General features: G+C 35.5%; 1 protein-coding gene across 6 annotated transcripts in view; it reads right to left on the bottom strand.

The window, feature by feature from the left end:
* LOC107096651 (cdc42 effector protein 1-like) overlaps positions 1 to 7,175 on the bottom strand; it is a 16,502-nt gene extending 9,327 nt beyond the window's left edge. For 3 of the 6 annotated variants that reach the window (XM_015393405.1, XM_015393406.1, XM_015393404.1), the window contains exon 1: positions 7,021 to 7,171. The gene's annotated coding sequence lies outside the window, so the exon portion shown is untranslated. Of the gene's footprint in view, positions 1 to 3,200; positions 3,263 to 3,328; positions 3,406 to 7,020 lie in introns of those variants that run through there. The other 3 variants (XM_015393407.1, XM_015393409.1, XM_015393408.1) reach the window with 3 other exon arrangements.
* Positions 7,176 to 12,827: the final 5,652 nt, after the last annotated feature.

Here is a 12,827-nt window from a genome sequence, read left to right as displayed (position 1 = left end):
AAGTACTCCAGAGTGTTGTTCAGCATGGGGGTGAGTAGAAAATGAAGGCTAATCATGTTTTGGGTGTACTATTCCTTTAAACCTATATTCCTTTGTGAAAGTGTGAGGAGAATTTATATTCTCATGTTAATAATAATAACATAATCAGAATCAGACATACTTAAATAATCCCAGAGGGAAATTACATTATTATTCATGATAATATCAGTCCTTATTTTTTGTGTCATTTCTACGCTGAAGTTCTTTACAAGGGGTGTAGAATATGTACCAGGTGGCTTCTTAAAGTTACAAGGTTGTTTAAAATTACTCTGAAAATTAGACAGAAATATACTAATATATGAAAATGTAATGTGTGCTTTTGAATACTTTAATAATACTGGGTACTTTAATACTTTAACTTGAGTAGACGTTTGAGTGTGTAACTTTTACTTAAAGTTGAGTAAGATTTGATTATGAGTATCAACATTTTCACACGAGTACTTCTATTGAGTACTTCGTCCACCACTGTGTTGAAGTAACTCTTTAGATGTTCTGTATCTTGTCAGCTTCCACAAAATTATATGTTTTACAATAATGTTTTCAAGTAATCAGAAAGATGGTCAACATATAACGATTAATGCATGAATCAAAGTTATGAGGCAACACATTTAAACTTATAACTGTAGTGACCCACCATAATCTCTCCAGAGTGTCTATTTACATTTACATTTTTCTTGTTCTACAACCTGAAAGCCATGTTTTTTGTTATTTCTCGACAACCTTCTCTGCCTCTCAGCAGAAATGAATCCAAAGTGAGGAAACAGCTCTAAGCTCCTAACATGTGATCTCTACAGGATACAGCCAGAGGTGGATTAGCGTCTCAGGCTGCTTGTGTTTACAAGCCGGAGATACTGCCTGTTCAATCTTTAAACTCTGATATAACAACCACTATTTCCTGTAGCATGACTTAAGAGTTAATATCTTGTTCAATTGTGTAAGGGATACCCCTACCCAATTCTAAATATCAGCTAGTGACATTTTAAAAAGTATGGCATTGGTAGAGGAAGAATTGCAAGCGCTCCTCTTCCATTACATGTGGTCACCTTGTCTTGGTTCTACATTTGCTACACAGCAGCAAGCATTGTGCCAGAAAGGAAAACATTTTGATTACTCTTACAGTTAACTCTGTATAAAAACAATCCTCAAAATCAAAGATGTTTGAACATAAAGTCTTGGGGGGAAAATTGGTTTAAGAAGTTATTTACAGTAGAAAAAGTTTTCTACAAAAATGTCTGCAGTTAAGCACTGAGATAGAGGTGAAGAGAGCAAAACATTCAGGACATAACAGGAAGGCTTAACATTTTGGAGCAAATGTTGTTTAACTTTTGCTTTCAAACTAACCTCTGTTTTTTAGCATACTGGATTTAAAACATTTTTGGGAAGTGTCAGTAAGGTAGATCTGTGTTCTATAAAAGAATCACAGTTATGAGATGCTTATTACGGTTTAAATTGTCAATCCTCTAATCATTTTTTATTTCTCAAACTCATAATAAAACCCAGTTTTGATGGTGACCTATTTCTCATTCACATTATGTAGAATCTGCTCTACTACTGGTGAAGATAATTAATGACCAAGGAGCCTCAAGAAATTGCGCAAGCTTTTTTTATTCTTCATGTTTTATATAAAAGTATTAAAAACAATCATACAACTTAAAAATTCAATAGGTCAAATCTTTGAAAACCCAAAAACAACAAATCTGTCACAAAATTCTCATACTGCAGCTTTAATCTTTAACTGGTAAAAGTGTGGCGGTGCAGAAAAAATTAAGAGAAAGAAATTAAGAAATTAAGAAAGAAATTCGACTGAACATGCCAAATACTTTAAAAAGGGCAGTCCCCAATCACCACCTCTACAGATTGTCTTTCCACCGTAAACTCAATAAAAAGCCAGATTTGGAACCATATGAAGAGTTCCCCTCAGCTAACTCCAAAGAATGGAAGTCTTAGAAACACTTAGTAGAAGAGTTAATCTTCAGATGAAAAGCTCTTGTCTAAAAGGGTTACTGAAAAGGTGACAGGTGAATTTTTCACCTGTCACCTTTTTTCACCATTTTTATTACTTAAAATTTTCTGTTACTTAAAGTTTTTAGGTTGTACAATTTAGCTGCTGTTGACTTTACAACAGAAGAGTTTGGAGGTTCGTAAATCATCATTGTTTCACCTCACGGCATACTGAATAGGTTTATTTCTGATCAGACCAAGCTGTGTGGCATGCCTATCAGTATTATATCAGGTCAGAGCAGAGCATGCAAGAAAGAGGTTTAAATAAACACATCCTTGCTAATAAATACTTAGAAGTCTATATCATAAATATAAAAAGTAATTCATTGGTAGAGGTTATTTGTTTACCTGCTTCAAATACGTGCTTAAACTGTACTCACATGATGAAATCATCATAGAAACAATGGATGTTAGAGGAAGTTAAGTGGTCATTTAAATAACTTCCTACTTCTGAATGACTGAGGTGTCCATTTTATACGTTGATTTGAGAAAAAGGGAGCAAAAACCATGATGTTAACATTTAAGCTATTAGAGAATTAAAAACAAAACATATTTGTACAAAAGAAGACAAGTTAGTGGCTACAGTAGGATGGATATTATCTGCAGCCTCCACCTATAGCAGATCAGCTGAGGTATGAGGCCCGGAAAGCATAGAAGCATAACATGTTCTTAGTTAAACTGGTTTGGAATGATGAGTTCAAGCTGATCTGGGGGATTGACACAACCTACTGCAGACACAAACCATAACGCAACGTCAAGTGAATCCTTTCAAACTTGACATTGTTGGGCTGGGAAAAGATAAAAACACTTGATCTAACAACAATCTCTTTTACAGAATTGCATTCTCTCCTATATGTGGGAACATTTTCACTTAAAATCGATTTAAAAAGCCTACAGAAGTAAATTATGTCTGACTGGCTTGCAAGCTTTCACCTCTCTGAAGATTTGTTTACTCTCCAACAAGATCCCAGGAATATAAAGAAAGAAAGTTCTCTACCTCCAGTTAAATCCATTTTAAGCTGGATTGTAATTCACATATTTTAACAACTTAATTGACAAGTTTATGCTGGTAAATCTCCATTCCAAATTCCTTAACTCTAATTTTAGCTTTCTATGTAATTTTCTCCTTCCCTGGTCCTTTTAGAAGCAGTAAAACTTACCATAAACTGTAATACAAGCACGTAAATTCACTATGGGAACTCTTTTCCTCGACTTGTCCCTTGTTAGAAACACACAGAAAGACATAAAGGTCTGTTAAAAAAAAATAGTGTTTATTTCCAAACTATACCTGCAGGCATCCCGTAAACCAATGTGTTTTACATAAGCTGTCCAACTTAGTGCAGACACGAACGCTGGAGTCCATGCTGGGAATGGCATTCATTGGAGAGAAGAGCCTTCACTGCATCTATTCAAGCCATCAAATAAAGGATCTAAGCCCGCTGACGAGAAACACATTTTACCACCCTTAGTTCTGCATGATTTTACTTCCCTTCTTTTTATTTTTATCTGTCGCCTCAATCAGTCTTGTCGTGCTTTATTTCTTTCAGAAAAAAATAAGGTCAAGCATGCTTCCCCTCTCTGTGTTTCTCTGCTGCAAGATTTACTTATTTAGGCAAACATCCGTTACTAGAGAACTAGAACCAGCAGGACAGAGCTCTGCAGATATCAGATGGTTTGCCCTGGCTGCGTCTCAGACACAGGTCATTGTGTCTGTTGGCCAGCTTAAATCCTGTTTCCTCTACCTGGGAGGATGCCTGTGGTGCTGGAAGTACAGAGAACCAACAAGCTGTGGATGGTGTCAGAATGCCCTGACTGTTTTAAAAAGAAAAAAAAAATCCTCTGTTTATAGGAATCTGCAGCTACGATGTGGCAATGTGTTATTATAGGCTGACCCAGGTTTATAAAAAAATACTTGATATATAGTTCCACACAGGATATACACAAATATCTCTACCAGCCTTGCAGATTCAGGGATTTTACATTTTGCTTTTTTTTACAGCCAGATTGGATGGAAAGTATCTGTGAACATCAGTACTTGAGTTTAACCAATGATTTTCAGATGGATTCAGATCTGGACTTTGACTGGATTATTGGATTATAGTTCTGCTGGAAGTTGAACCATTTCAACCACAGGTTGTGTTTCACTCAAGAAATGTCAAAATTGAGGTAAGATCCTAATAAAATGCTCTATAGTTTATTGTTGGAATTTGACAAAATATCAAACAAATTCAGAGCTTTAAGTTATTTTCAAGGTGCTGTTCATGTTAAAAATGTCCAAAGTCAGGTTTCTATCAGAGGCTTTGGCTCATAACACCTGTTTCATGCTGCACGGTGCAGAGAAACGTGAGATGACATATGTCAGATAAGATGGGAACTTGTACTGTTAATGAACTTCCTATTTCTTCACACTCACTCTTTCCTTGATGGTCTGCTGAGTCAACATAGTAGTTTATTTAAAGAAACACTCAGTATAAGAACTCAGGAGGATTAATGTAAAAAAAAAAAACTGAAGAAAGCAGAGCTGAACAATGAAGAAAAAAACAAACATGTGGGTGTTTACAGGCAGACCTATAGCCTCGCAGTCATTCAGTGGTTTCATAAATTCTCTTTTTGAATGCATGAGGAGGTTGGTCACCAAACCATAGGGGAAGAAAGTTCAAACCAGAGTGAAGTGCAAATATGTCTCGGTCCTTTCAAAAGCCTGGTCGTACAAAGAGCACCTCTAAACTTCCACCTAGCAAACACAGAGCAACAGCTAATGAAACATAAACCCGGTTCTTCAAAAGAAGGCTGCAAATTCCACCATTTTAAACAAAGACATGCATTGAATGATTACAGTATACTTAACATATAGCACTGCAAAAAATGGCTTTGGACTCAAAGGTAAAAGACTGAATGGACCTTTCAGCTATGCTTGCTTTTCTGATAAAATCAGCCTTCATGAGTTTTATTTTAATGGCTCTTTTTTATTCCTATTAAAGAAAGCACACTGTGTAAATTTCACATGGTTCAAATTTTATCTTGCCCAATCAAATGTTAATGTTTAACACTTTTCTTTGAAATGAAACTTATAGAAATATAGTGCATATACCCATTTCACTTTATGTGACAACTTTTGGGGAATATGTTCGTTTTGCAATAAAAAAAAAATATGATGATGACTACTGCAAGTACAATTTGATGAGCTACAAAGCATCATGAGCTCTATAAAACATCAGGTGATTTTCAATAAAACAACCTGGTGGTTATATCAGTAAACATAATTTATGAGTAAAATTTTATTTATCAGGTCTTTAAGTGGAACATTTATCCAAAACATAAAATTTTGGTGTCAGGGTTCTGCCCTCTGTGTAGGTTTATTTCTAGTTTCTATTTTATTTTGTGTCTTTTTAGGGTTTTTTTCTAGCAGTATTGTATTCTTGAGTTACTCTCTGTTGCCTCCTAATGCCCTTTTCCTTTCCTTTTTGCTCCCTTCTAGTTCGTTCTATTCACACCTGCTGCATATCCATCTCATAAGCGCTTTCCTTTGTTCTGTACACCACCTCTGCACTTCCTCATTGCTGGTTTCTTGTTGTTTTGTTGTTACTCTACCTGTTTTTTTTGCTTTTCTGTATTTTTGATTTTGGGATTTTTTCCCTTGTTGCCTTGGCCTCTTAATTAAATCAGCAAAACTCATCTCTGCCTACTCATCTCTATATTTGTTTTAGTGATGCTTTTCTCTTTAAACGTTTCAACATTAATGTTTAGTTTAATGTCAGGTATGGATCATCATGACCCCATAATGGTTAAAGGAGGACCGTCACGACCCAAACTTTGGCTATCAATGCACTAGACCTTATTCAGTAAAGGAAATCAGATGAGATCTCAGGTCAGAGTTCATCAGAGAGCAACTTACAAGACAGACATCCATGCAAGCAAAGACAGTCAGACTTCAGGCCAAACGAATATGGGGACACCTCGGCCAGGATGTATAACCAGATACTTGCTGTGAGGTGTTAAACCTAATGCTATGATGAATACTTTATATTTCAGAGATTTCATTTAAGGTTGTGAGTTGGATTTAAGGTGTCTTGGTTTATTTACAATATTAAGAATGTAGGTATTTCTTGTGGTTTTACCTTTTTCTCTGCGTTTAGTCGTTCTATATTAATTCTAAGTTTTATTATGACCTCTGTTTACCCGCTGCACCTTCAGTGGCTTTTCTTTTTCTGCAATTTGTGCTCCAGCTTCAGCCGTAATTCATCTCCAGGACTCTATAAAGATCCACACAACACTAACAGGAGTCCAATTGAGTTTATTGCTCACTGATGCCATAGTGGCCAGTTTTATAAAGGTATTGGTTTGAAAATAGTAACAATAGTGTTTAAGCATAAACATTGACTGACCGTTTGGTTAAAGGTCTAAGAAACTTTAATTTCTATGATCGTGGACATTTTGTTTTTGCAGTTTTTTTGGAGAAAAGTGAACCACTAATTTTAGACGTTTATGTCAAACAGCATTATTCTTTAGGGTAAGGTTCTGTTTCAGAGCCACTCAAAACCATTCAGCTTTACCATCTGTCTCATCTTGCAATATAACTATTCTACTTGCAATGTTTAAAACAAGAATCACAGTTAGGTTAAGTTCCCAAAGTAAACGGCTTGCATTGTAACACTCAAACCAGACGACATAAGAGCCAAATTGCAGCATAGTCAGGATGCTATTTATATTCACTGTCGGTTAGTTTCCTGATGTTGTCTGAATGAGGTTGCAGCATAGAGGGGTTTTAACTGTTTGAGTCTAAAATTATGTCTACTTTTACATAACTTTCTAAGAGACCAGTTTGGACTTAGCTCTTAGTTTTTTCATTGCTCTGGTGCAAATACAGATTGATTCAAGAGTGCTTTGCAGAGAGAGACAAGTTTGCCTGCAAAACATCCTGTAGCTTCCTCCTATCTCTCTCATGCAGATGCATTACAATCACTTTCTGTTCAGTCCTACCTTTAAATAACTGAGAGCGCCAATCTCCACATGGTGTTCACTTCCCCACCTGTTTTTTTTCCCATCCTGCTGGGTTTCCAGACTGCAACGTAAGTTTCCGATCAGATCTGAAATTTGCAGTGAGCTGCAGTGGAGCAACTCCACTGCTGCTGGCAAACTGGAAGAGGATGGAAGTAGAAAGGAGGAGGAAGAGAGGGAGGGAGGAGAGGTTAGTGGGTGGACCTAATAAAGTGTCAGCAAGCAGTGACTGCATTTTACTGAAGGCCAAGTTTGCATATCAAGTGTGATAAATGGAATATTGTGCATATTAGAAGGGCTGAAGTGTCAGCATAGAGGAATAAAATGCATTTGTTAAAAAACTGACAAAATTAATATTTAGCATTTCATTTGAGACCTTATTGTACTCCACAAGTTTGGGGGTTTATGGGTTTTCCCTGTTTAAATTTTTTATGCTTTCATTCATGATGTTTAATATTGGTATCAAGGCATGTTATCACCTATTACCGTACCTGTGCTCTGTTCACAGAATATTTTATTTCCTCAGATTTTAGTTTCAACTACATCTTTGTTAATTAGTCTTCTTTCTTCCTTCTAATCTCTTCCTCCATCCTATAGGGTCACAGGTTCTCATTGTTAATTTCTGGATTATTTACCACCTTTTTCCTGTAGCACATTCTTTGCCGAAGATTCATGTCCATATATCTCTGCCTTTTGCTATTTTCAGTCAGTTTTTTTAGTCATAATTCTGTCTGCACGTTCGTATAGAAAATAACCCACAGACATTAACAGACAAAGTTTACACAAAATGGAAAATATTTGCTAATTTGTAGTTTATTTCTTAAATGAAATTACATAATCTACAAATTAAAAGCATGTAATAAAAATTCCTCGATTGGAAAGTACTCTTCCTAAAGGTGCCTTTAGAATTATTTGAAGGGAGGGAGAACAAATGTATCTGCATTTTTGGACAATGTCTTTGGAATGTAGACTGAAAATCCCACAGAAATAGTAACACGCCTTATAAATCTATGCAAAGAAAGTGGCATGTAAACCTTAACCCTTAAGATTAGGGTTGGATGTTATGGCTTAAAAATCTAATCTCAGATTTTTTCCTAAGTAATCCAACTGATTGATCTTTTTTTCTCCCTTATATTTCATAATTAAAACAACAGATGATGCACATTACCTTCAGAAATTAGCTTTTATGTCAGTCATCCACTTTAGGAGGTGACCTTAATCTAAAGGGCAATGAAACTCAAGCTGTGAAAATGCTTGTTTCATAACAATCAATGAAACCATAAGAAACTAAATGGTAACAGCTGGCAGTTTTACACAGTCAGCTATTTTATTAGTTATAAGCACACATCTAAGAACTAAGAAGTGATGAATACATGTCAACCTAAGCTATGGTCTAAGAAGTAGAGTGGGGGGAAAAATCCAGATATTCCAAAATTCTAGCCTTATTAACAGGAAGTTTGATTCATCAATTGTGAATTAAGCTGTTTTTCATTAGCATTGGCTAGCAGGAATTAACTTCAGCATTAGTTCAGTTCTTGTTGAAACTTTTTCAACTGCAATTGAGACTTGTCAACTTTTGCATAGTTTAAATGTTTAACAATAGTACGCATTTTATCCACATTATTCTCTCTCGACAAAACCAACATATGTTGTTAAGTGAAAAGAAAAAAAGGGTGTAGGTTTGTTATCAAGGATAACATTTAAGGTGATGAGGATTAGGCCATTATGGGACGTTACATTTACAAACTAATATAGATGTTTACAATTTAACTGAAAATTATTTGATTAAACTTTAAGTAAATTAGAATTTGATACTTTCCAAAATCATTTTTTCAGTGTACAAAATCTAAACACGTGTAGTCTTTAAAACAACACAAGATACTAGAGGAGTTCAGAACCATAACATTTTATTCTGAAGTCATGGAATGAGACAATGTGAAGAATCACATTCTCATGTTAGACTGAGGCCTTCAATAATAAACCACTGTGACTCTTCCCACACTACTCTGACCGTGTGGTTGTGCTTCTGATCTAATCTAAATATGGGTATTGTTTGTCTGTTGTTCTTTTTTTCTTCCTCTTGTCCATTTATTTAGTGTGAAAACTCTCCTGGTATCCAAACTTAGGATCTTCTCTTGGAATGAAGTGAACTCTTTAATCAATCACCAGACATATTCCCTGACCTCCACCCTGCTCTTTAAACATGATATCCCCGGGTTACAAAGGGGATCATTTATTTTCTGTCTTTTTTTTTTTTTTACAAAAATATTTTTTCCAAACATGCTTTTAGAACGTGCAATGGTGCGCAGTTGTGCAAAGTGTTCATACCAATTTATTTTTTTACCATTTGCACTACAAACACAATATGTACTTTATTTCTAAGAGAAGATTTTGCTTTTCTTTCACAAACAAAATTTGAAAAGAGTGACATGCATTCATTAGTTTGTAGAATTACATTTTTGCAATTAGTTCTATGGGGTAAGATAACTGTAAAAAAAAAACAAACAAAAAAAAAAAAAAACATTTGTAGTTGATTGAATTTGTAAGTCGGTAAATGTGAAGAAATTTTAGATTTGTATTTGCTTGAAGTCAATCCTGCATACATGTCACATTAGATTTATAAACAGTTAGAATACAAGTTTAAAAGTATAAATTATAATTTACATGTAAGCATCGCAAATTTACAAAATGAATCACAATTTTATGATTACGAATCACAAAGTGATTCGAATGAATCACAAATTTGGGAAAACAGTTCACAAATGTACAAGTACAGATCACAAAACCATGAGTACGTATCAGAAGTAGGAATTGCAAATAAACAGGTATGGATCATATATTTATGATTACAACTCAGAATTTAGCAGCTACAAATATTCAAGCCCTGATGAAGCTGTTACACTCCTAAGCACTCGATGGCAGAGATATAACTGAAGGTTCTCTACCGACCAGCATTAAACAAGTAGAAGACAAATACAGATCCATAGATTGAACATCATATCTTTGCTAATGTGTTTTTTTTATGCATGCACAATATAATGTTTAATAAACAGTTCTATTTTTTGTCCTCTTCTTCTACCGATCATTTGATGCTGGTTGCTGAAAAACTTTTATGTTCCATTACTAACAACAGCTGGTAAGGAGTAATACTGTAGCTTCATCAGGTGTAGATTTTTACTGAAACGTTTGTAATTAATTCCTGTAAAATTATCATTCATACTCTTAAATGTATAATTTGTGGTTAAATTTTTAACGTCTATACCTGTAATCTCAGTGATGAAACACTTGATGTCACCTATATGTAGGACCTGACAACAAGGAAAAAATACAAATCTTATTTTTTTTTTTTTTCATCTTTATTGATTTGGACATTAAAAAATTCTGTCAACAATGCATAAATTTTTTTTATTGACAGTTGTTTTATGTCATAGATGCAAATCTTTTTGGAAATATATGTGCAGGCTTTGCACAAGTAGAAAATGAAACTTCTGCTCATAGCATTGGGTCAATGTATAAGTCAATTGTCTCTTTTGAGCCTTTTAATGCCTCTAATGTTTTTGTTTTTTTTCCATCTCTGACCAGCTTCCCCCTTAATCTCTCCTGAAACTCATCCTCACAACATGATGCTGCTTCCAGATATCTTTTTTATTTCACTCTAAAATAAAGATTACTTGCATTTTGCTGATCTATAACATAGGATTCCAGGATGTAACATGACAACGTTTAAAAACAAAAGTTCACTGGGGAATAGATACTTTTGCAAGATGCCGTTTTAGGCATAACATTCAAATTCATATTTTTGACTCAAAGATTTTCAGATGCATTATTTTCAGTTGTTCTGCGATAAATTTAAACCATATACCTCTAACGAACTGCACTAATGAACTGAACCATATATCACTTGCAAAAGGGCAGATGTTTGCCATCTACAAAACTTTAATCAGTCAGAAACTTATTTGAAACTGTATTCTCATTCAGGAAAAAAAAAAAAGAAAAACTCTTCACATCCTCAGGATTTCTAGGATTAGGTTTCATCCAGTCTGCAGTTTCTCTTATACTTGCTGAGGGAAGAGTTAATGCCAGCACCAGCTGTTGCAATCTGAGAAATAATCTTTTAAAAGTTCCAGCATTCCTCTGGATGAACCGGATCCCAAGGTTTTAAGCCAGCAAGGAGAAACTGATATCTGGTGACACGTGGAAAAGAAGAGCAAGTGGATCCTGGATTGATTTAGAGTCGAGTTAAATTTTTTAAAAAGGACCATGAAGGATAAAGGAGCAGATATTGTGGAGATGAGGAAGACAGCTCCATTTGAGAAGAAAAAGGAGAAGCAGATGTGATGACCGTGGGTGGGGGAGTTGATGAAGGCAAACATCTTTGATGGGAAAAGTCTGTGAGGATTTGCTCCTGTTGACAAGTATCAGATGGTTTCTGACGAGCATGGAGAGTAAAAAAAAAAACTATAAGAGAGAAAAGAAACAAATAACAGGAAGTCAGGCAGCATAATCTGTCTGTTAAAAACAAAGCTGACTCTGTGAAGGACTGTAAGGAAAACATTTTGGTCCATGTTGCTTGTTTAAGATATGCTTGCAATAAGATCCAGTGAGGATTAAAGGAAGGACCACCCTAACAAAACATATGGGGGCAGAGCAGACAGGGAAACAGGCTGAGAGGAGATCCTAGTTAAACAGGATGAGGAGTTTCAGCCAGGAGTTTCTTTGCAGGAAATTGCTTTCTCACAAATCAGATGTTCAGCCAGGAAACCCCAACTTCTTTATAAGCTATAAACCAGTTTAGAAATCTTCTGCATCTTCATATTGTTGCTGTGCTTTTAATACAGCAATTACTGTAAAGGATTAAAACAAACATAGAATAACAATGTTTTTTATCAGTCAGTCCATAATTGTCTTGCTATATTGAAAGGCATTTGAATTAAAACATGCATAACAAAGGTTATTCAGGAATTTGAGATTATCATTCTACATAAGGAGAAAAAGGTTTTCTGTCTGCTAAAGGAGGACAGACTGATGAAGTAGATCCATGTGTTTTTCTTTTTCACTCCTCTTCTGTGGTTTCAGAGCTGGCAGGAAGCTGGGTGCTGGACAATAGAGCATTGTTCAGTCACTTTACAGCTTTCTAGGACATAATAAGAGAAGTGGAGTGGAAGCAGACATAAAACCATATGTGCAAATTCAAGTCAACTCCCTTGAGAAAACTTTGTTTTCTATTTTCGACCTTCAGTGGTTGGTTCACTCCTCTCAGCAAAGGTTTGCTCATCTTGTGTGGAATGACTTGGTGCCATTATTGCTTCTCTGTAGCTTGTTTTTACTTTTTAAAGATAGATTAAATTAAACTTAAGAGAAGAGAACAGCGAAAAGACACTGCAAAAATAAAATACTGAGTACCACATTATTGCCTTGCTATTACCTTATGGACATTGTTGAGGGAAGCATCGTATCAAGTAGCTAGTGTTATGGCCTGGCTCTTGGACCACAACAACATAAAGGGAAGCCATGCATGGGGATAACTTAAGGTGGGATTTATTTAGCAAAAAACATAAATGGTTGGAGAGGAGAGGGAAAGAGAGATGTAGGTGGCAGAGAAGAATTAGCTGAATTTCAACAAGCTGATCTGGTCTGAGCTGATATGCTACCAGCTGGGGTGAATCATCTGACTTGGGCTGGAGCAGAGCTTGGTTTGGGCCTCCAGGTGAGGAAGATTGGTCCAATCAGCACCAATTAGAAGCTCTACACAGGGATGTTAAGGACTCAGGAAAGGCCTTGGGCCATAA

This window comes from Cyprinodon variegatus, unplaced genomic scaffold (genome assembly GCF_000732505.1).
Source record: "Cyprinodon variegatus isolate N-32 unplaced genomic scaffold, C_variegatus-1.0 Scaffold640, whole genome shotgun sequence".
Taxonomy (NCBI): domain Eukaryota; kingdom Metazoa; phylum Chordata; class Actinopteri; order Cyprinodontiformes; family Cyprinodontidae; genus Cyprinodon; species Cyprinodon variegatus.
The sequence above is the reverse complement of the archived record's forward strand: the minus strand, read 5'-3'. Positions and strand labels throughout refer to the sequence as shown.